Source organism: Sorex fumeus, unplaced genomic scaffold (genome assembly GCF_029834395.1).
Source record: "Sorex fumeus unplaced genomic scaffold, SorFum_2.1 ptg000169l, whole genome shotgun sequence".
NCBI lineage: Eukaryota > Metazoa > Chordata > Mammalia > Eulipotyphla > Soricidae > Sorex > Sorex fumeus.
In genome coordinates this window covers 3,400,487-3,424,553 of record NW_026606226.1, presented here as the reverse complement: position 1 = coordinate 3,424,553, position 24,067 = coordinate 3,400,487, and the positions used below count along the sequence as shown (strand labels likewise).

At 47.4% G+C, this 24,067-nt stretch overlaps 1 protein-coding gene and 1 non-coding gene across 8 annotated transcripts in view; both read right to left on the bottom strand.

Annotated features, from left to right (window-relative positions):
• CADM1 (cell adhesion molecule 1) overlaps positions 1–24,067 on the bottom strand; it is a 371,444-nt gene that overhangs the window by 190,168 nt on the left and 157,209 nt on the right. The gene's annotated exons all lie outside the window — the stretch shown is intronic.
• Positions 15,959–16,029, bottom strand: TRNAG-GCC (transfer RNA glycine (anticodon GCC)). Its single transcript has one exon. It is a non-coding gene; the product is annotated as a tRNA-Gly (tRNA).

Below are 24,067 nucleotides of genomic sequence, written 5' to 3'. Positions count from 1 at the left end.
TTAAAATAAAAACACAATGTCAGGGGGAGAAAAAGCAAATCTAAGTCATCAGAGTCAGAGGGATGGAACAAACCCCGCAGTTCCTAAAGAGAATGTGCACATCAACACACCTGCTCAATGCCTTGTGAAAGCCAAATGAAGCCCTAATAAACTAAGGGTGTGGGGCCAGGCGAATGAAACAACCGTTGTCTGGGGCTGGAGCGATAGCACAGCGGGTAGGGCGTTTGCCTTGCGGCTGACCCGGGTTCGATTCCCAGCATCCGATATGGTCCCCCGAGCACCTCCAGGAGTAATTCCTGAGTGCAGAGCCAGGAGTAACCCCTGAGCATCGCCGGGTGTGACCCAAAAAGAGAAAAAAAAAAAAGAAACGCTGATGCCAATACGGTCACCAGCTGCATGAGGATGTCTGTTAACAAAGGTGCAATGGTCCAGTCAGCCCACAGCCAGACCCTGTGGGTTTGCACCATTACACTGCTCAATGACAGCATTTCTTAGATGGTGTCCCTGCTGCTAAACAATGCGTGACTACACCTGACTACACCTGCCCCGGTTGGCACACTGTGAATAACTTAAAGGTCTTCTTTCGCAAGTCAAAGGTCAAGGGGTAACCGCCATGATAACCCAACCCCCTAAGTGAAGCAAAGGACACCCTGCTTACTCTCAAGGCTTCGGGGCACTGCCCCACACCTGGCCTCCCCACCTTGACACTCACCCGTTCAATGACCGAACGAGACAGACAGGGCCCCGAGCAGGTGGGCGGCTTATTGTTTCGTCTCCCCACCTGGAGTTATCAGCACCTCCCATCACTCAATTTGGCAGGTCCATTTTAGTATTAGCATACACACACACACACACACACACACACACACACACACACACACACACACAGCCTCCCGGGAAAGGGAGGCCCTTTCAGACTTCTCTGGTGAACCGAGACTTAAGATAATAGAATGTTTACTTCGCATCATTATAAAACCAAGCTGCCATCTCAGTCTTTCAAAGGCTAACGGTTTGGCCTCTCCAGGTGACATGCAACAAGATAAGATTCTCCTGACATGACAACAGGAAAGGGCATGCATGGCCCTGCCATGACTCCCAGCTGCTCAGAAGGAGAGTGTGGCAGAGATATGTGCACACCAACGTACTTAGAAACCACACTGAGTGGTCCACGCAAAGAGGGTTGCACCCCCGCACTCAAGAGCGGGCTTCCATGATTCCACACCTCAGTTATGCACACGCAGAGCACAGGGTTATCCGCTACACCAGCCCCAACACAAGACCACAACCTGTTCAAAGAGAAAGGAGGGGCTGGAGCAATAGGACAGTAGGTAGTGTGTTTGCCTTGTACATGGCCTACCCTGGTTCGATCCCCGGCATCCCATATGGTCCCCCAAGCACTGTCAGGAGTAATTCCTGAGTGAAGAGCCAGGAGTAACCCCTGAGCATCACTGGATGTGACCCCCCCCCCCCAAAAAAGAGAAAGGAAAACACTGGACGAAGGGGTACATGGAAACTAAGGGGACCAGCAGGCGTAGTATCCCCTTACTTGATTTTATGTATTTTGAGGGAGTTCTTTGGCAATGTATTCAAAAGAATGAGGACTCACTTTTGGCAGTTAATTATGTATTATTAAGTTTTTCCCGTATCGTGGGAAATCGGTTTGAGCACTGATGTCGCGACCGAGGCTGGGAATGACAAACCACACCGAGATTTATTTGTTCCGGCGAGGGCCTATGTCTGTTACTTCTAGATAAACTTTGACTACCGGGAGAGAGTTGATCTGAGAAGAAAGATAACGACGAGGAGTTTTTGTAAGTTTGCTAATAAAGATGGTGAATTACTGGGCTGAAATCTGTCATTTGTTAATCAAATTTAATAGTAATTTCTTCCTGCAGACACAGGCAGAAGACAAATTATCAATTTCTGTAAATCATAATTAGTTCAGAGGCAGATTCCAATTCTCCTAAAGATTAGCTCAGTGGAGTTTAAATTAAAGGCACTCCGTTACCATACAAATTGCAGAAAACCTTCGTCTTCACTGTGGTGCTTGAAACCTTGGGTTATGGCCACTTGAAGAGTTGCGGTAATAATTCAGAATGCTTTTATTTCGTTACAGTCGACGACACCAATTTTCACTAAGTGCGCAGGCACGAGATGAGGTAGAAACACGGTGATAGGCACTTCTTATGCGTGCGCCTCCTACCCGACGTCGAAGGCTTTGCTGCCACTGAGACTCAAGGCCCTTTCCAATCTTTAATTTTCTTTAAGAGTGGTTAAGTGCCGTGAGCAAAACTGCTCACCACTGCTCTTGAGGTGCTTATTTAAAAAGAAATAAAACATGATTAATTTCAAGTGCTTCACAATTAAAAATATATGACAGGAGGGTCATCTGGGCAATTTAACTACACCGGGACGGGTCAGAGGTCTAGGAAGTTTGAGGAACCCTGAGATAGATTCAGTGCATGTATTTATTGTCACTGGTAGCATATTAGATTATTAAAAGGGACATGCTAATGTGACATTTTACTATTACAAAGGAAACTCAACACTAAAATTAGAGCATAAATCAGGCAGATATGCTTCCAGACATGCAATCAACTCTGTCCTCCACTCATCTTGCCTTTCCGCATCGAGGGGTTATATTAAATTTCATTTTGTATTTATTTGTTAACTATATGTGTTGCTTCTCTCTAAGTTCACTGTCGTCACATGAATTTCACTGCATCCCAGTGAAACAGATTCAGTTTGATTCAAACAAAAACACGGTTATTGGGGTCTTGGAAAAAAAAAACCAAAATATAAGTCTATTAATTTTTAATGTTTATCCAGATTGTCATCTTTCTTGCTTGCTCACTTCTTCATGGCAGGAAAAGTACCTACGTGCAGAAAAACTATACGATTTGGGGTCAGAGAGATAGTACAGGGAGTTGGGTGCTTGCTTTGCACAAGGCCAACCTGGATTCGATCCCTCCTAGCACACAGGGTTCCCCCAAGCTCAGTCAGGAGTGATCCCTGAGTGCAGAGCCAGGAGGAAGCCCTCAGGATTGTTGGGTTCGGCCCAAAAACAAAAGACAAAAAGAAAAAAAAAGGAAAGAAAACATAAGATTTGTCTTTGAAAAGGAGTGTGACAACCCAGCCAATTCTGTCCCTCCAACAATGGCTAGTTTGGGGGTGTAAGCGAGAGACAAGGTAAAGTAAATCACTGTCATGAAATAATAATTAGCATTGTAAAAATACCCTCCCCTGCCTCAGCTGACTAATGCACTTTCCTGCTCAAGCCCATATTTCAAGTCTGAAAGTCACCAAATGAAATTAGCACTTTCATTCCACGGGCAGATTCTGTTGGTATTTTTGCCTGGAAGGAAAGGGAAACCATTTCTGTGTCACTAATCCAAAATAGCAAAATCTTGTCATCTCTCTCACTTAAAGGGAAAGCTCTGCGAGGGCTTGGCAGGGATGAGAGGCCCCGTCCAACCCACCCACTTCCTTCCCCTCTCCTCCCCGCCCTTCGGCTCAGGGATTAATGACACACATTTCATTCCGACTGTACATGTCTCGAGAAGTGCCGTGCAGCTGGGCTGCTCCAGGACGGAGGGACCTTGACAGCGAGGCCAAAGTCAAGGGCCTGACACCCATGCGGACCAATTGGCTTTCATCAGCTTCACTGTCTTCCCGGCCTTAACCCCAGTCGTCCTGCTGCAAGCTCATGCTCATGGCTAAGAGCTAGCTCGGAAGATGCATAAAAATGGTCCAGTGGATACTCCCCGTGAAAAGGAGAGACAGATGCGTGAGGGGACAGAGGGAAGGATGCCGGAGGCGGGGTGGGGAGCCTGTAAGAACCCTATGTGGGGCTGGAGCGATAGTACAGCCGGTAGGGCATTTGCCTTGCACGTGGCTGACCCGGGTTTGACTCCCAGCATCCCATATGGTCTCCTGAGCACCACCAGGAGTAATTCCTAAGTGCAAAGCCAGGCGTAACCCCTGTGCATTGCCAGGTGTGACTCAAAAAAGCAAAAAATAAAAAGAGCCCTAATGTGCCCTGCCAGTATGTTTCTATTAAAGAAGAAAAAAAAAAAACAGCATATTCCAGTCAGACATAGTAAACTTCAAATAAGAACACAGACTGATTAAGAAAATGGCTTGCTAGCTAATTTATTCCGAGTTTGTCCTATACTAACTTTCAAAAAAGTAACTAAATCTATACAAAATTAAACAATGCTTATGAATTAAACACTATATTTCATGCCTTAAAAAAAACTCGGCGCATTAGCAATTAGCATTTTCTTTGTTTTGCATTCATTGAATTTATATCATCCTTCAACACTGTTTAGCTAAAGCAAACAAAAACAAGAAAATTACATTATTCTTTCTAAGCCATATAAAAGTGATCTGGAAAGTCACGTTTAAAATCGCTATCATGGATTAGCTTAAGGCAATTATTTCACTTGCTGCATTCTTTTAGGAGAAGTTGGGGGCTGGGGGGCGGGGGGGAATCAAGCTTCTTGCCTAACAAGAAAAATGAAATCCCATTAGTCGTGTCTCCAGTGTATATTAACATTCCTTTTGTTTAGAAAGGTTAATATCCCCCAAATAAAGGAGCATACAGTGCCTGTTAAAATAATTACATCATGACATTTTAGAAAGGTTGGCAGATAGATGCGGGTACAAGCAAAGAAACAAACAAAAGTAAAAGCAAGTACTTTTTAAATTATCCATGACTTCCCAAAAGAACAGCACTGGAAATTCCACCCGGTTTGCAATTTCCTGCCAGCTCGTCTGGTCTCTGGTCTGCCGGTCACCTCCCTCCTCTTCAATATCGCTCTGTCATAGAAACGTAGGAAGATGTACCTTCCTTTGTGCTCCAAATCAGAGGATCTGTTCGATGCCCATCTGACAACCAGTGAATTTCTCAATAGCTCAGTGGTCGAAAGCATGAGGTGCCGACATCAAACCCAAGTATGTCCCGGTCACTTTGGGTCCGAAAGGATGGCATTTGGGGCTCTTTGAAAAAGATGGCTTTTCCTCTCCTATGGAAGCTGATGAGCCGGAGCGATAGCACAGTGGGTAGGGCGTCTGCCTTGCATGTGGCCAAGCTGGGTTCGATTCTTCCATCCCTCTAGGAGAGCACGGCAAGCTACCGAGAGTATCCTGCCCACACGGCAGAGCCTGGCAAGCTCCCCGTGGCGTATTCGATATGCCAAAAACAGTAACAACAAGTCTCACAATGGAGACGTTACTGGTGCCCGCTCGAGCAAATCAATGAACAACGGGAGGAAAATGCTACAGACAGTGCTATGGAAGCTGATGGAAAGGCCCAGCATCCTCAGGACTGAAACCAGTGAACAATCCACATCTGTTTCTTTCCTCGAGAGGAAAGCAAAGCAAAAAACTCCAAACTTCATGCAAATGCAAACAGTCTAAGCCCTCTGACCTGAAGCTGGAGGCGGAAACGAAGCACCTCCCCTTGTAAACAAATTATTCAGCTTTTAAGCTTTAAAAAAAAAAAATCAAAAATAGGCCCAGTAGTGTATAAGACCCAACTAATGCTCTCTTCCTCATTCTCTATGGCTTGAGACCATCTCTGGAGGCCTCCGTGGGGGCATTCGGCATTTCCATGGCACCCGGGGAAGAGTCCCAAGAAACAGACACGGCAAGGGGAAGCATCAGCCCGTGGTTCTCCGGACCATCACTTCCGCCCCAGAAAGCTCCCTCGGTTTAAGACAGTGCAACCTCTGGACAGCAGGGCGGAAAATCTAATTGAACAAATGCTTTAAGAGGCTTATGCTGTGTCCCCCAAGTCGCCAAATGCTTTACATCAGCAATTCCCAGTAATACCAATAACAAACTAGGCTCACCAGGAAAGAGAACGTAATGAGAGACTTAAAGCCTTCCACGTTATCATGACAAAGTAGCCAATCGAGTTTAACTCAACACGAGGGGATTCAGGGCAGCCCCTCAGTGGACAGTCTCAGCAGGATGCTGAGGGAAAGCCCTGGCCTCCAGGCAGCACCGGGAGCCCTCGGGCCAGGGGCCCCTCAGTGCTGACCAGTGCTCCTCCGGCCTCAGCTCATGCAGATAGAGCCCGGCAAAACCCACACCCTTGTTCCATGAACGGATGATTTATGTGAAACGGTCTCCAAAGCAGCCTCCAACACATCGAAACTGACGTTTTTATTGAACTGTCAGAGGCGATGGGGAATGTTGGCTAAGAGAGAGAAAACCGTTGTTTTGGTCTGTTCCCCCCCCCGGAGCCAGTAAAGAGCTCGCCTCTTGGGTACGGGAGATGGTTCAACAGCCAAGAGGGCAGGCTCACATGCGGGGGGTCCCCGACTCTCTCTGGCAAGGCGTGGTCCCCCCACGCTAGCAGGGAGCGATCCGGAAAAACAATCTGAGAGGAGCCCCTGAACCCTGCTGGGTGTGGCCCCCAAACCAACCCGCCAACCAAATCTAAAAATATAGATCTCATATCTCATTTGCATGAAGAAACTTTAGAAATTTGAGGAATATGTGCTTCTTATTAGCCTGATGACGACGACAATCACAATGATGAACATGCAAGCAACGCCTTCATAGAGCGGGGCACTGACTTAAGGTTTTTCACATGAAGAGCCTCCCAGGTGCTGTTGGGCGTGGGTCCCTCCTCTTGATGCTGAGTAGTGATGGATTTAGTCAGACGTCGAAACCAGAGGGGGTCTGTGGCTTTTAACCTACAGGAGACTACTTCTTACCAGTCCAATGATGATGGTAATATCTCTATCTGTACTAGCCAGTACAGATGCAGGAATTAGGCATCAGAAATGGGAATGGTGCAAGGATAGAGCCAAAGTTGTTATTTCACCTACGTTTTTTTTTCCTTTTTGAGGTGAGACATTACTGGTATCCGCTCGAGCAAATCGATGAACAACGGGAGGACAGCACTACAGCGCTACAGTGGGTCATACCTGGCGATGCACAGGGCTTACTCCTGGCTCTGCACTCAGGAATTACTCCTTGTGGTGCTCAGGAGACTATATGGGATGCTGGGGATCGAACCCGGGTCGGCCAGGTGCAAGGCCCTTCCTGCTGTGCTATCGCTCCAACCCCATTTTCACCTCAGTTTTGATGTCAGCAGCCAGAAGCTGCATTTATACTTCCGTTTCATCAAATCTATAAGAGAAAAGCTGTGTTCTGCTAATACATGCAAGATCTAGTATCTGAGTCACCCTATGTGACTTAGAGGAACTTAGAAATATTTTCTGTGACAAGTCAAAGTTTAATCATTACTCACTGTGCCACAGGAGTGATAAAAAAAATAGTTTGGAAGTAGCTGTGTAACGAGTCAACTTTATTCACAGAGTTCTTATCTCCTGCAATGATAATGGACCTGGGGGAGGAGGTCAGGGGGGCAGCAAGTGGGCTCATCCTAAGACCCTGTTTCTCAGCACAGCAGCCACTCAGGGGAGTAAGCCAAAAGTGGAGTCAACTTCAGACCACCCACCCTGCCGCAGCCCATTCTTCGCTTCAAGGTGGCCCTATTTGATGTCATCTGGATCTTTCTAGCCATATCTGCCATCATCTACCTTCCACCGAACTTCCCATCGCCTCCCTTAAATATGAGGCTGACCTGGGCACCTAGGCTGGTTAAATGCCTCAGGAGGTTCCCCTTCCTGTAAGACAAAACCCAAGCTCAGACTAGGGTGCACACAGACGTGAGAACTTGGCCAGGAGCAACTGCTCTCACTTGCATATCTTTATGTCTTTATTTATTTATTTTTTATTTAGGGCTGGAGCGATAGCACAGCGGCAGGGCATTTGCCTTGCACACAGCCAACATGGCCAATGCGAGGTCAATTCCTCCACCCGTCTCAGACAGCCTGGCAAGCTACCGAGAGTATCTCGCCCGCACGGCAGAGCCTGGCAGGCTCCCCGTGGCGTATTCGATACGCCAAACACAGTAACAACAAAGTCTCCAATGGAGACGTTACTGGGCCTGCTCGAGCAAATCGATGAACAATGGGAGGACAGTGACAGTGACAGTATTTATTTATTTATTTTGCTTTTGGGGTCACACCCGGCGGTGATGCTCAGGGATTACTCCTGGCTCTGCAACTCAGGAATCACTCCTGGCAGTGCTCGGGGGACCATATGGGACACTGGAAATCGGACTCGGGTCAGCTGCATGCAAGGCAAATGCTCTCCTCGCTGTACGATTGCTCCGACCCAGGTCTTTAAAAATACCCTAAGGCTGGCAAGATTGTACCGGCGGGGGTAAAGGTGCTTGCCTTGCACGCAGTTGAACCGGGTTGGATCCTGGGTACTATACATGGTCCCCCAAGCACTGCCAGGAGTGACCCTCCGGCGCAGAGCCAGGAGGAGTCCCTGAGCACCAACAGGCGTTGCCCCCACCCCTAACATTCAAATTCCCTCCGAGTTCTGTTTCTTTCTGCCTGCTGTTCATATCTCAGCACGAGAAACGGCAGGCGACAAGGACTGACCAGGCATGGGACTAATCAAATGTAAGAAAATGAGACACGTGGTGTCTCAGAGTGGGTACCAGTAACTAATCAACTGCTTTGGGCTGACCAGGAAGAGGAGGAGATGGTGAATCGGAAATGTATCAGGAAGGGGGAAATCATAAACATGACCCCACAAACAGCTCAGAGGCGATGCCAGGCCTACCATGATGGTATTCATCCGGGGTACTGGGGTTACGGGTAGGCAGGAGCACAAAGGGTGGGAAGGCTCCAAGACCTGTTTGTAGACTCTCCTGAGTTCCCTGCTCGTTGCCCTAAGCAGAAGTGGGTGTGGCCGGGCCTCAGAGCCAGGATGCCTGCCTCGTGGGCACTCAACTCCGAGAGCCCATGGGTAAACTCCCTTGGGCTCCAGTTCGCCTTCACCTTCTTCTCATCTTCACTCCTTTGTCCGGTTACCAAAAGGTGGTAGGATTCCCAACAGCAGTTGAAGACACTGAGTGGATTCCAGCCCAAAGCTTAGATCCTGCCAGCTCTAGCAGAACTTGGCTCTAGATTTCTGGTGCTGGTACTGAGTCCATTTCTACCCGTTCTGCTGCTTCAAGAGAGGGCACGATAACAAGATCCAAGTATAAGATAGATTCCAGAGTAGAAAAGACATACATGTAAGTGAGAATAGGCATTTTTCCCCTTACTGTATGAAATGGCTCTGATATTCTTATTTACATAGGTCAAAATCATATAGTAATCACTAATTGGCTCTCACTGATTTATTTTCTGATCATTTTATGTGCCAGCTCTTAAATTTTCGTTGGAATATGCAATATAACGTAAATTTATATCTAAGATATAAAGTAAATTTGTTATGTGCCAAAGATTGGAAGGGAAACTGGAGATACTGGTGGAGGGAAGGTCACAGTGATAGTGTTGGAACACTGAGTGCTTGAAACAACTGCATAATGAACAACTTTATAAATCACTTTATAAATCAACTTTTTATAAATCAACTTTATAAATAAAAAATTAATAAAAAAAAAAAAAGAAAAAGAGTGGAGCTGTGCCTGGCTGGACAGGGCTTGACGCTTTGGGTCCTTGGAGAGCTCAATCCAATTTCTACCTCGAAGGAACAGAGTGGCCGGTTTCTAGGGGCTCTGAAGTGTGTGGGGGCCAATGGCCAAAGTCAAGGTCTCACTGCTAGGGCCAGTCAACTGTCAGCCCAGGCAGACGGTCTCCCCTCGGTCCAAAGCATTGGTTTCCATCCAGGGGAGCACAGGAAAAGCCTCGCGTCCAGCATGTAGTAAACAATGATAAATATTTAATCTGGCAGCTACGCTCCCTGAAAGCAGAAGAAACTTGGAAAAGAAAGAAAAAAAATCAATAGGGAAAAGATGATCTGGGGCTGGAGGGGAAGGGTGTTTGTGATGCCAGAGATAGAAGAGGGGGCCTCACACATGTGAGGGACACGCTCACACACTGTCCTCTGAGACACGTCCCTGGAGCAGTGATCAGGTTTCTAGAACAACCTGTGTGAACAAGGACTTGCAAAATCACTGAACAGGAAAAGAGGAAGGGAGGGAGGGGGGAAGAAAGGAAGGAAAGAAGAAAAGAAGGAAGGATGGAAGGAAAGAAAGAAGGAAGGAGGGAAGGAAGGAGGGAAGGAAGGAAGGAAGGAAGGAAGGAAGGAAGGAAGGAAGGAGAGAGGGTGGGAGGGAGGGAGGCAGGGAGGGAGGGAGGGGGAGGGAAGGAGGGAGGGAAGGAGGAAGGAAGGAAGGAAGGAAGGAAGGAAGGAAGGAAGGAGAGAGGGCGGGGAGGGAGGGAGGGGGAAGGAGGGAGGGAAAGAGGAAGGAAGGAAGGAAGGAAGGAAGGAAGGAAGGAAGGAGTGGGAGGGAGGGAGGGAAGAAGGAAGGAAGGAATGAACGAAGGAAGGAAAGAATGAACGAAGGAAGAAGAGAGGGCGGGAGGGAGGGAAGGAGGTAGGGAGGAAGAAGAGAGGAGGGAGGGAGGGAGGGAGGGGGGAGGGAGGGAGGGAGGGAGGGAGGAGGGAGGGAGGGGAGGGAGGGAGGGGGAGGAAAGGAGGGAGGGAAGGAGGAAGGAAGGAAGGAAGGAGGAAGGAAGGAAGGAAGGAGAGAGGGCGGGAGGGAGGGAGGGGGAAGGAGGGAGGGAAAGAGGAAGGAAGGAAGGAAGGAAGGAAGGAAGGAAGGAAGGAAGGAAGGAGTGGGAGGGAGGGAGGAGAAGGAAGGAAGGAATGAACGAAGGAACAAAGGAACGAAGGAAGAAGAGAGGGCGGGAGGGAGGGAGGGAGGGAAGGAGGTAGGGAGGGAAGAAGAGAGGAGGGAGGGAGGGAGGGAGGAAGAGAGGAAGGAGGGAGGGAGGGAGGGAGGGGGAGGAAAGGAGGGAGGGAAGGAGGAAGGAAGGAAGGAAGGAAGGAAGGAAGGAAGGAAGGAAGGAAGGAGAGAGGGCGGGAGGGAGGGAGGGGAAGGAGGGAGGGAAAGAGGAAGGAAGGAAGGAAGGAAGGAAGGAAGGAAGGAAGGAAGGAGTGGGAGGGAGGGAGGGAAGAAGGAAGGAAGGAATGAACGAAGGAACAAAGGAACGAAGGAAGAAGAGAGGGCGGGAGGGAGGGAAGGAGGTAGGGAGGGAAGAAGAGAGGAGGGAGGGAGGGAGGGAGGGAGGGAGGATGGGAGTGAGGGAGGAGAAGCCACCCTTTTCTGAGGCTCTAAAATGTGCTGACCAGCAGGGTCATTGTAATTTTTTCAATCTTCACAATCTATGAATTAAGCCTGACGATTCACACTTTTAAACTAAGCAGCTAAGGTGCAGAGAATGCGCAACTCACCGAGGTCACACAGCTGTGAAGAGAGGAACGAGTTCGGGCCTGTGTGCAGTGGGGGGCCCAGCCAACTCTTGATCTTAAAAGACCCTGACACGCAAGGCTTGGAAATCGACCAGAGGAAGGAGGCTGGACTAGGAGGGGACTCGAGGTGCTGGTGGCGAATACGAATGTTCAAGGAGCCAACGCTTTCCAAACGCACCACGGGACAGGCAGGCCCCGGTGGAAAAAGCAGAGAGAGACACAAACTTCAGTGGGGCTGTTGCCCTGACGTGATCTGCAAGTGGTGGCAGTACAAGGGATCGTCAACTCTCCACAGTAACAGGGAGGTCAGAAGAAAAATCTAGTTTGTGAGCAGAAGAAATTTCCCTGGAACCCACAGGACAAAAATAATTAGAGTTTTCAAATAATGCTGAAAAATAACCACCGTAGAATCTCCAGAGCATTCCCTGATAGCAGTAAAAAGGACTCTCTATAAATTAGTGATCATTAACTTAATTATAAGATATTATGCACTCATTTGATGCATCGCCAATATACTGGAGAAAGGCGTCTCTAAACATCTCGCTTGTATCTACCTGTGCAATGGGAGAAATCCTTCCCGGGGCCCACTGCCCTGCTCCTTGAATAAACACTCCTGCACATCTATTCAAGTATTTAATTTGCCAGAATGACATGAATCAAAATGATCAAGCTCCAAAACCCCAAAGTTTAAGCATTTTCAATCCACAACACACAGATAAGAAAATAATTAACTCAAAAGGTATCTCAAGAGAAATCAAGGTATAGGCAAAGTACCTAGAAATTTAAAAAAAAAAAATTTTTTAAACTAAATAAATTTAGCTTGACTTCATAGTGTATGTACGCACACACACATCCAAGCTCAAGGTGAGGTGATCGTTAAATGATTCTCTTATCCGAAGTTCATTCTTCCAACTCTTTTACTACAGCACTTAGCAGACTTTGTTAAATAATGCACATGGGGGAAGCAATTAGTCGGCCCATTTTACAAAATAAATGGGCAGTAAGGTCAAGCAATATGACCCAAATAACCTCCGACAAAGGCAGCGCACAAAGGCAGCGCCTGCCAGTGAATATGAAAGTATTCACAATACTGGTCCTTCTAATACTCCAAAGGTGAAACCAGGTGGAATCCCTCTTAAATGCAGTGACATCTGTGCCTGTTCACTGTTTACCATCAGCACGGACACAGACATGGGCACACGGTGTGCTCTTTATAAATCAATTTTGAATATATAAATGAAGAAATAACAGAACGCCAATGAATGAAGAAGGGACCAAAGGAATCACTGGGCTAAGCCCTTTCCCGACACAAATTTTCGAAATGGGTTATAACATTCCCAGTTTTTGTTTTTTTAGGCAGGGGAAATAGCAGTGCGCAGAAACCCTGATGCAACTTCTTCCTCGAAGTAGGTGAGAAATGACACTGCTATTTGGGAATGACTACTTTCAAGTTAATCTCAAAAAAAAAAAAAATAAAGTGGCAGGTTTTGTAAGTTTAATGCACTATCAATAAAAAAATTTTTAAAAGGCTGTTACAGCGGCGTTTTGAAAATCTCAATTATCTTTTCTCTAAAACACAAATTCCTCAGGAATGTAACCATCCTTTACGTTCTATAGTCCTTATAAAACAGTTGTTATCACGATAAGGGTGGGGGGGAGATAAGTTCTGCTGTTGTAACAATGCAAACATTTCTGTAATCCCTTCTTGGAATGTGAATATTGGCCGACAAAAAATTTACTGGCTCTGAGAGAAACCCAACAAATAACACAATTGTGAGGAAAATTTAAACAGATTCTCTAGCCCCCACCCCTACCCCCCCTCTCCTGGCACGAAACCTCCAGTGTGACAATGGAGAAAGTGTTCCTTGGGCACTCCAAGGAGTCCGGGCAAGATTTGCTGGCAGGAACCCATGCTCCCCAAAGGTGTTTTCCCTCTGCTTCGCCTGTGCCCATGTCGCTTCTGGGTTTCAGGCAGTACAAAGGGCGCTGCATGTAAAACACGACTTCGCTCCCTTAACACTGGGGGAAGAAATGAAAAGGGAAAGGATTTTCCCACCAGAAGACCTTTTCAGCGCCGAGTTCATTCATTCGTTTTTTGAAATGTTTACCGGGTTTATGTTGAAGGCTGACGTGTGACAAACTTAAGTCTTATATTCTGGCAGATGCCCCCCCCCCAACCTCGCCACTTCATAAACACCCACACACACCATTAGAAAAAAAAATTGCCAGAGGGCTTAAGCACCGAGATCACAGCCTTTCAATCAGAAACCTTGATTTTCATTTTCTCTTCGCAGATTCGTTGGGGAGGTAGAACATTTTATTTATTTACTTGTCCTAAGTGTGCTCAGTTTGCGGTTTCAAAAAAAATGGGGGGGGGGGTGATGGTGGCTCTAAACAGGTTGTGAAGATTCATAAAACAACATCGTTTTTTGGGGAACAAGGGGTTGCCCCTGGCAGCATCAGGTTTACTTGCTATTTTTTTCTTGCTATTTTAATAGCAGCGGCCACACCAGCAGTGGTCGGGCTGGAGGGGCGTGGGGTTCCTGGGATCCAATGCAGGACCTCACTCGAGCAAAGCAATGGGAACCATCTGCCTTCAAGCGCTCCTCTCTGAACCCTAGGCCAGTCCCTCCTGTATCATTTCTGCTTTTTTTTTTTTCTTTTTGTGATGCTCAGGTGTTACTCCCGGTTCTGCACTCAGGAATTACTCCTGGCAGTACTTGGGGGACCCGGCTTCGGGGATGCCGGGGATTGAACCCGGGGTTGGCCGCGTGCAAGGCAAATGCCCTCCCCACTGCGCTATCACTCCAGCCCCTCATTTGTGCTCTTGAGATTCACTGGGGTTGGGGAAACCATTTTCTAAGCTGTGCTCAGGAATCTGGGGACCAGTCCCAGTGGTTCCCAAGAAACCAGGCCTGCAGCTCAGGGCTAGGGACAAAGTTTAGGCCCTGCCTTTCCAGAAACTATCAAAGCCAGCCCGGAGCAGTTTGGGGGACCCTCCGGAATCTCACCGAGGATGAACAGGAGGCCACATGCTGTGTGGATCAAACCCCCAGGCGGGCACAGAGGGGGCAATGACCCGTGCCCAAACCCTATCCTGTTAATGGAGTCCTGAGAACAAAACAGCTGGGGCTGAAGAGCACTACACCGGGGAGGGCTCTGGCTTTAAATCCTGCACACAGGGTGGGGGGGTGGGGAGGAGTTGCTCCTACCACATGACATGGTTCCCCCTGCCCGATCCGGCCACCACTAGGGGTCACTCCTGAGCACAGAGCCATAAGCCGGTAAGCACCTCCGGGCAGGTCCCAACAATAACAAACAACAAACCCAAACAGTCAATCAACCTCCTTGGGACTGCAACGTGGCAAATGCCACCGACATAATGTATTTCCTAATGGCTTTACTGAGTTGCAACTGCCACATAATGAACTCAGTAATAGAAAGCTTAAGATTAATGACACGTACATACCTGCAATAATGGAGACTGTGTCCACTCCCCAAATTTCCCCTGAACCCCTCCGTAATCCGTCCTTCCTGCACCGCCACCACCTCAAGCAGTCACTGGTCCGATTTTTCTGACTGTTTATATTGCATCACCCACCCACCCACCCCCCGCTTTGGGAATCTACACTGGTGGTGCTCAAGGATAGTGCTCTGGGGTCCATATGGGGTTAGGGATCACGCTTGGAAGCTCCCACATACAAAGCATTTGCTTTGATCCTTTGAGTCATTGTTCCAGCCCTATCTTACATGTTCCAAGAATTTTATATAAATAAGCCATACAATATACACCTTTAAATCGGTCCATCTAGTATGGGGGCCACACCTGGCAGTGCCCAGGGCTGACCCCTGGAATGACACTCTAGGACTCACATGGGGTACCAGGGATCGAACCAGGCTCGGCCACATGTAAAGCAAGTGTCCTACCCACCGGACTCTCTCTCCAGCCCCTAAACGGGTTTATTTTGCTCAGTAAATACGGAGATTCACTCATGTTACATCAACAATCCTAAGACACAACGGACAACAGTTTCATCCACGGTTTGCTTTAAACATCATCATCTGTCAGCTCAACTTATTTCTATAAACTCCGAGGTGCACGAATACATCGGCAGTTAGCCACTTTCCCAAGAGCGTTTCCCGGATGCCACCTGCTAACTAATATTTCTCTATCACTCAATGCTTCACGCGTTCATGAGATTTCATGCTGACCATTATTTCTGACAGACCAGAAAGAGACATGTCTTATAGTTTTCCCAACCGGCAAACAAAACCAACAGGAGGAGTAATATTTTATTTTTTTACTTTTTTTTTTTAATTCAGAATGTTAATCTTATTTTATTGTTTTTTAATCACCATGGGATACAGTTACAAAGCTTTTCTGTTTGAGTTTCAGTCATACTATGATCGATCACCAAACCCTCCACCAAGTGCACATCTTCCACCGCCAAGTTCCCCAGTATTCCCCCCCCCACGTCCCACCCCTCCCCCTGCCTCTAGGGCAGACAATATCCTTTATACTCTTCTGTATTGCTTGTTATGAATAGTATAAGACGTTGAGTGGCCGCAGGAGTAATCTTGAGTGAATCATCAGAGCAAACTCTCAGGAGAGTTTTATATATATATATATAAAATTTTATAGCTATATATACTTTACTGCATGGGCCGGGAATCGAACCCAGGCCTCCCGCGTGGCAGACGAGAATTCTACCACTGAACCACCCATGCTCCGAGCTATATATGGGCTGGAGCGATAGCACAGCGGTAGGGCGTTTGCCTTGCACACAGCCAACATGGCCAACCCGAGTTCGATTCCTCCCCCCCTCACGGAGAGCCCGGCAAGCTACCGAGAGTATCTCACCCGCACGGCAGAGCCTGGCAAGCTCCCCGTGACGTATTCGATATGCCAGACACAGTAACAACAAAGTCTCCAATGGAGACGTTACTGGGCCCGCTCGAGCAAATCAATGATCAACGGGAGGGCCTTTACCTTTATCTTTAGCTATATAATCATCTTTAAAAGTAAATAAATTTTAAAAGATGTATATGTATATATATATACATCTTTTTAAACATATATATACTCAACAAAATGAGTGGCATGTCTGTGTGACACGTCCTAAGTCAGGGGGAACTTCTGAGAAACGGCCCTACAGATGTTCGAGGATCCTAAATCTGGTTCCTAGGAAGACGACAATTTTCCAGCTGAGCAGTCAAGCACATGGCTTCAAGGCAGGAGGAGCTCAGGAAGAGGCTCAGGGCAGATGGCAAGGCGAGAGTTCCCTTTACCAGATTATGAAGTAACTTCAAGGTGTGAGTTGGATGAAGACTTTCAGTGGCAAATTTCTTCTATTTCTAATGGGCATAATCGGACCAGATGAGACATCCTGGGCACCAAGTAAGAGGATGGCACAAGACAGGACGGCAATAAACCATCGCCTCAGAGTGATGCCGTTAGTTGGGAGGCCCAAGGCACAAAAAAGGGAGTCGCATGACAAACATCACTCACGGAACCCTGGCCCCTCCCTGAGCACCGTGAACCGTCCCCCCGCCCCCATTTTCAGCCATTTAACTAAAAGCATTTCACTGTACATCACCCATCGATTCAGCACCAAGACTTGTGAGCCAGCAAATATTTACAGCCTCCACTAAGTTCCTGGCCCTGGAACAAGGCTTTTTTTCCCCCTTGGAAGATGAATAAAATAAGACAGCGCTGACTCCGTCTTGAGTGCCCTAAATTTCTTACAGGAGAATGAAGTGTGCCAAGGAGCAAGACATGCATATACCAATACTGCCCTGTCCCAGCACAGTGACTCTCCCAGCAGGGTGACGCTGACCCCAGCGGAAATAGTAAGGTGCATGCAGACACGTGACACCTTGTGCAAACAGCAGACAAGGACCGTCGCCCCTCCCCCCCTCACAACCACCACCATCAGCGTAAGGGCCACCTCTGCTCACTGAGCAGCTACTATGTGCTACGTCAAATTCACTCAGGGTGAAGGTCATCGGTCAAGGAGAGAGGGCCCACACAAGCCTTTCTTTGCCAATAAAGTGACATGCCTGCTATTTTGAGTTTTGCTTAAATGACCTCTGTAAAGGCGGCCATTGGCGCCGCTCCTGACAGCATCCGGAAAACCGGGAAAAGTTTTTAAAAAAGTGGAACTACAACACAGAGGCCACCTGCAAATAAGCCGTCCTCCGTTGCCGGCCCGGTAACTGACAGCAGAGCCGAAAATGCAGAGTTGAATTTAATTATGCCGCCAACGGAAGTTTTGCATTCTTAGGCACGGGAAAAAGCAGAGCATCAGCTAAGCCCCCCGGAACTCTGCTCACCTGATTATTAATGGTACCCAGGGCTGTACAAGAACAATATCCCTGGAGAATAAACAAGAGAGAAAGCCACGTCCACACACACACACACACACACACACACACACACACACACACACACTCCAGAGAACATCCTCGGATTAAATGCTGACACCCAAAAGGCATGCAGGTTAAGCAAACGGCTGCAGCAAATGAGAATATTTCAAAGCCAGCTCCATTTCCTGTTGAAGATTCCTTACATTCCATGACTAAAGCCCAAAGGCCACGGCAGCACTGCGGGCTGGGATTGTGCTGATGCTCGGGGAAGGCGTTCCCGGGGCCTGGGACTGCCGGCTGGGGACTCAGCAGAAGCTGCGGTCGGAAGGCAAAACTCAAAGCCGGTGGGAGGCCGGCCCTGCATCTGCCAGGAGAAAGAGACGCCCGTGACCCCGACCCCCTCTCAGAGGGGCTTTCGCGTGCAGGCCTCACTGGGCTCCCGGAGCCTCTGCACAAGATCCAGGAGGAATTTATTTTCCTGAGTTTAATTTGACAGTGAGAGGAGGTTGCCGCGATACATCTGTGGTCTTCGTGGCTCTCTCTAATCTACTGACTCCATCATAACGGTTACGTACTCTGCGTCTTAACCTCTGCTTCAGTTTGTCTTTTTTCTCTCTTTGGTTTTGCTTTTAGTTGGGGGGTCACCCCTGGTGATGCTCAGGGTTTTCTCCTGGCTCTGCACTCAGGAATTACTCCTGGTGGGCTCAGGAGACCATGTAGGATGCCGGGGATCGAACCCGGGTCAGCTATTTGCAGAGGCAAGTGCCCTCCCTGCTGTACTATCAGCTTGGGCCCTGGGTTGCCTATTTGACTAAATGTCTTTAGGAAGTCACTATGTAAATAAAAACAATCGAACCTCTTAGATCTCCAAATTCTACTCAAATATTGTGTGGTGGTGAGGGGAGACAGGGAGCGTTTGTAAAAGAAACAGACCGAAGAGCAAGTGACACCCGTCCCCCCTTCCTACGGCAATGAATTTCCACCCCAACCTGTGGTCCCCTCCACAATCACACTCACTAGCTACATGGTTCTTTTAGCCAGAGCCACTGCTGGCTTTCCAGACACGCAAAGCGGGGTGGCCGGTAATCCTGCCCCCAGAGGGAGAGTCCCGGGCGTTAGAGTGAAGCAGTGGTCAGGGCTGTGGCTCAACTAGAACCCACCAAAGAAACCAGAGTGTGTGATCGGGGTTCAAGCCCAGACTCCTCGGGTCCCGCTAGAAACATTGTGTATGTCCCCGTGAACCTCTGAGGACACCGGCTCTGGTCTTCATGACGCTGACCCCGAGTGGTGGACACGGCCCTTTCTCATGACAACTGAAGCTCTTCACCGTAGTTCACATCTGAGCAGGAAACGAGTCTAAAAAACATTAAGGACGGACTGGAGGACAAGAGGGAGGGCCTTGCACACGGCTGACACAGGTTCAATTCCCAGCATCCGATATGGTCCCCTGAGCACCACCAGGAGTCATTCCTGAGTGCAGAGCCAGGAGTAACCCCTATGCATTGCCGGGTGTGACTCAAAAAGAAAAAAAAAAAAACATTAGGGACAATTCACCCTGGATCTACAGACAGTGCATGTGTGTTTGCGTATGTGCATGCGTGTGCGTGTGCCCGTGTGTATTTTGGGGGGCAACACGGCCACGCAAGCCTGAGTAAGTCCAGCCCCACAGCAGAGCCCCCCAACCTCCTTCAACATTCTGAAAAACTTCAACCTCCGTTGATGCAGGTTGGAGATAGGTAGTTTGTCTCATGTAAATAACGGGGTAATATTAGTCCAGAACAGCTCCTCACAATGCCTTGTAATAAACTCTTCACTCGGGTTAACGACGCCTGCACCTGTGGAATACTGATGAAGCAAAACCGCCTCTCAAGCACTTGGTATAAAACAGAATGAAATCAAGTGCTGAACCCGGGTCACGCCCCTTCGCCCCGTCTGGTACTGCGGAGAATTAACTAGATTAGCCACTGGTGATGTGGACTCTCAGAAGAATGGACCTTGATATCTGAGAACTGACAGTTTTGTATTTTACCTTTTACACTTGACAAGGCTTCTTGTTTTTCTATCTTATCTTCCAAAGACAGCTAAATACAATTCCCACGGGCCTCAAGACCACGGAGGCCCTCGTCAACAAAAATAGTTTTAATTAACAGATACACTGGTGATTTAGTGCCGATGAAATTTTCTTAGAACCGTTTTTTAGGGAATGCCTAGAGACTGAGAGTCTAAACAGATTATTAAAGGGGTTTGTCTTTCTTTTCTTCTTCTTCTTTTTTTTTAAGTATCTCTGTATTACAGTCTTCTATATCTAGGCAGATCTTGGCAGAGACAGATGGCCTGAACCTCTAACAATGAATGATTAAAAGGCAAATAAAACAGGCAAGACACTATTTAATCCTTCTTCATAAAAAAGCATCAATAAAGCTATGAGGTCACAGCTTCATGCTTACCACCCCAAATCCTCGTTTGGATGTACAGCAGTAATAATATCACTTCAGCAAGCGGACGTTCATTTTACGAGGCTTCTACCCAACCTTCCCAGCTCAGCAAAGAGCTCAGCAGGTCTTTTTCTTTTTTTCTTTTTGGGTCACACCCTGCAATGCACAGGGGTTACTCCTGGCTCTGCACTCAGGAATGACTCCTGGCGGTGCTCGGGGGACCACATGGGATGCCAAGAATCGAACCCGGGTCAGCCACGTGCAAGGCAAACACCCTACCCGCTGTGCTATTGCTCCAGCCCCAAGAGTTCATCATGTCTTGCAACAACAGCTTTATAAAGCACCTACTCGGTGCCGGCCGACAGCACAAAGCGTCAAGCCGCCCTGTTGTTCAAGAACCTGACCTAGGGTCGAGCGGGATTCATTCACGTCCCTCCCAACAGAAAAACCTTCCGAGCCCGAACCAGACCAACCTTCCAGAAGGGATCGGTCACATCACACACACACACCTGGAGCCTAGGCGCTTGTGCCTTTTGTCACAACACTCTAAGTCCTCTTGGCTCCACAGAGCAAACCTGACGCCGGTTCCACGATCAGCAGGACATAGCGTGGCTGGTGCCAGAAGGCCGCATGAATTCAAGCTCCAGCGACCTTAAATGGAGGTCATTATTGCCATCTCCTATGGCTTCCTGACAGTTGGCCGCTGCCCTCTGAATGTCAGAACCCTCTAAATTCTCCTGAATCACTCAACTTGTGGAGCGAGGCCGGGGAGGGGAGCCGCAAGGAAGGTCTTTTTCAGTCTGAAAGAAAATATTCCGCCTCCTCTTATGAGGAACGTGTTGCAGAACATTCAGAAGGCCCGGACAGTGATAGATTTGTTTATTTGCCAGGTCTGTTTTAGGGTAATTTTCCTGTTTAAGCAGCAATCTGGATGACTAAGTTAAGAATAATGGAAAGAATAAGATGAATGCATGCAAAGGCACCATAGAGGAGGGTTAAGATAAACACAAATTTGTTTCCTTGGCTTCAAGGCCCACTGATCACTACATCAGTTCAACTAGGAAGGCTGAAGAATGAACTCTCGGGCCTAATGGGAAAGGCTCCGGAAGATTCCTGCCCTCCTCTGCAGTCTGCACAGAGGCCCGAGTCCAGTGGCTTCAGAATTGTGGCTGCTTATTATTATTTGGAACATAGCCAGGATCAGTCTCGGTACAATTTCAGATATGTTTGTTCTTCTTCCAGCAATGTGTGCGTGCGTGCGTGCGTGCGTGCGTGTGTGTGTGTGTGTGTGTGTAACCTACAGCTTCTAAAATATTTCTTTCTGCAATCTCTTTTCTAAGGCTAATTTTTTCCTCTTCAAAAATATTCCTACCATTTGTTTTTATACCCATCATTAAGGCTCTTTCTTTACCTAAAACCATCCTAATTGACATCTCTTTCCTTCACTCCTTCTCCTCTGTAAGTACATTTGCCTAAATCAACGCCCTCCTCACACTCCCAGCAGACATCTGAACTTAGTTTGGGAGTAGCACACATCTATCACGGCCATAAATGTTGCCACGGAGAAAGCATTTTCTAGGGGGGCGAAATACTACAAGAGGAGGAAATGGGCTTTTATTTAAGTGGTTTGGGAAGGTACCAGTTCATCCTGGGAATATCAGACTATCACCAAAGAAGATGGAATCCTGTCAATGTTGAGTCTGCCCTTAAATCACTGCCAAGTTCAGCTCACCAATTCCTTTTGGCATCTGTACGATATCCTCTGGACATTTTTTAAATAGCATCACTTATCAATGAATATATTACATAATGGGTATCTAAAGGAACAGTCTGTTCAGAAGTTGTAAAATCATGGTTGATCTGTATTTCACTTTTTTGTTTTGTTTTTATTTGGGGGCCACACCTGTGATGCTCAGGGCTTACTCCTGGCTCTTCACTCAGGAATCTCTCCTGGCAGTGCTCCAGGGCCATATGGGATGCCATGGATGCTCAAAGCCCTTACCTCTGTGCTCTCTCTGACTCCTATACTTCACTTCAATAGTAGACTTCATCAATATTTAAATAAATGATAAATAGCTTTTATTTTGGAACAGGGAAGTGAAAACAATGCGAAAATTAAAGTCTCTTTTTGTCAGTTTCTTGTTTGGGGGGCCCCACATAGCAGTACTCAGACGCTACTCTGGGCTCTGTACTCACGGACAGAGAACCCAGACCAAAGATAAACAAACGGGGCTACATTAAACTAAAAAGCTTCTGCAACCTCAAAAAAAAAAAGTAAGTAAGATACAAAAACAATCCACAGATTAGAAAATATATTTACCCAGTACCCATCTGATAAGGGGTTAATATCCAAGATATGTAAGGTACTGGTAGGACATTACAAAAAAAAAAATCCAGCCCCGTTAAAAAAATGGGGAAAAGAAATGAACAAAAACAATGACCAGAAATTTCCCCAAAGAAGAAATACAAATGGAAAAAAAAAACATGAAAAAATACTCTGCATTGCTATTCATCAGGGAGGTGCAAATCAAAACAACGAAACATCATTTCACACCACAGAGACTGGCACACATCAAAAAGAACAAGAGCAACCAACGCTGGTGTGGATGTGGGGGAGAAAGGAACTCTTCTTCATTGTGTGAGAATGCCGACTGGTCCAGCCTTTTTGGAAAACAATACAGGCATTCCTCAAAAAGCTAGAAACTGAGCTTCCATATGATTCAGCAACACCACTCCCAGGACTATACCCCGGAGGCCCAAAAACACACAGCAGAAATGCCATCTGCACTTCTGAGTTTATTGCAGCACAACAGTCAGAATCTGGAAACAATCCAAGTGCCTGAGAACAGATGACTCGTTAAAGAAACTATGGCACATCTACACAATGGAATAATATACAGCTGTTAGGAAAAATGAAGTAATGAAATTTGCTTATGAATGGGTGGACACGAAGAGTATCCTGCTGAGTGAAGTGAGTAAGAAGGAGAATGATTGGACTTATTAGTGGGTAAAAAACAAACAAACAAACAAACATAATATAGCCCAACATCCAAGGACAGTAGAAACAGGGGCCAGGAGGATTGGTCCATGGTTGGAAGTCTGCCTCAAATACTAGAGGAGAAGGGACCATCATGACAAAGTTAGTTGGAAATGATCACTCTGGGGAAGAACTGCATACTGAAAACAGGTAAAGAAACAAGCATGATAACCTCTCAATACCTGTATTACAAACAGGTAATATAATGCCTCAAAGGGCGGGGCAGGGGGGAAAGATAGAGAGAAAGAGAGAAAGAGAGAGGAGAGAGAAAGAGGAGGGAGACAGAGAGGGAAACAGAGACAGAGAGAGAAAGAAGAAAAATGCCTGCCACAGAGGCAGGCTGGGGGGTGGGTGGCAGGAAACTAGGGACAATGGTGGTGAAAATGTGCACTGGTGGAGGGAGGGGTATTGGAACACTGTATGACTGAAACCCAATCATGAGCATCGTTTTAACTCTGTATCTCATGGTGACTCAATAAAAAAAAAGAGGAAAAAAGAGAAAGGGGGCGGGGGGGAGAGAGAGAGAGAGAGAGAGAGAGAGAGAGAGAGAGAAACCAGGGCCTTTAAGATGTAATGCACATTTTCAGCCCATTGGATGCACATTCCCCTCCCCTCCCTCTCCCATCTCCTCCTCCTCCTCCTCTCTCTCTCTCTCTCTCTCTCACACACACACACACAAACACACACACACACACACACACACACCCCTCCAAATCTGAAGTCTTAGTCAGCTTTCAGATGAAGCTCTTTGTAGATGCTTCCATAAAATCTTGAAAGGCTGCCTTGGCAACGCTTTCCACTCCCTTCCTAAACCGTGGGTCTGAGGCTCAGGTCCTTGGAGCAGCTTCCCAGGTGGTCCTCTCTCAAGGACCCGCACGCACTTACAGTCCCACGGAGCTGCATGTTTACCATGAGTTCACTGGGCCTA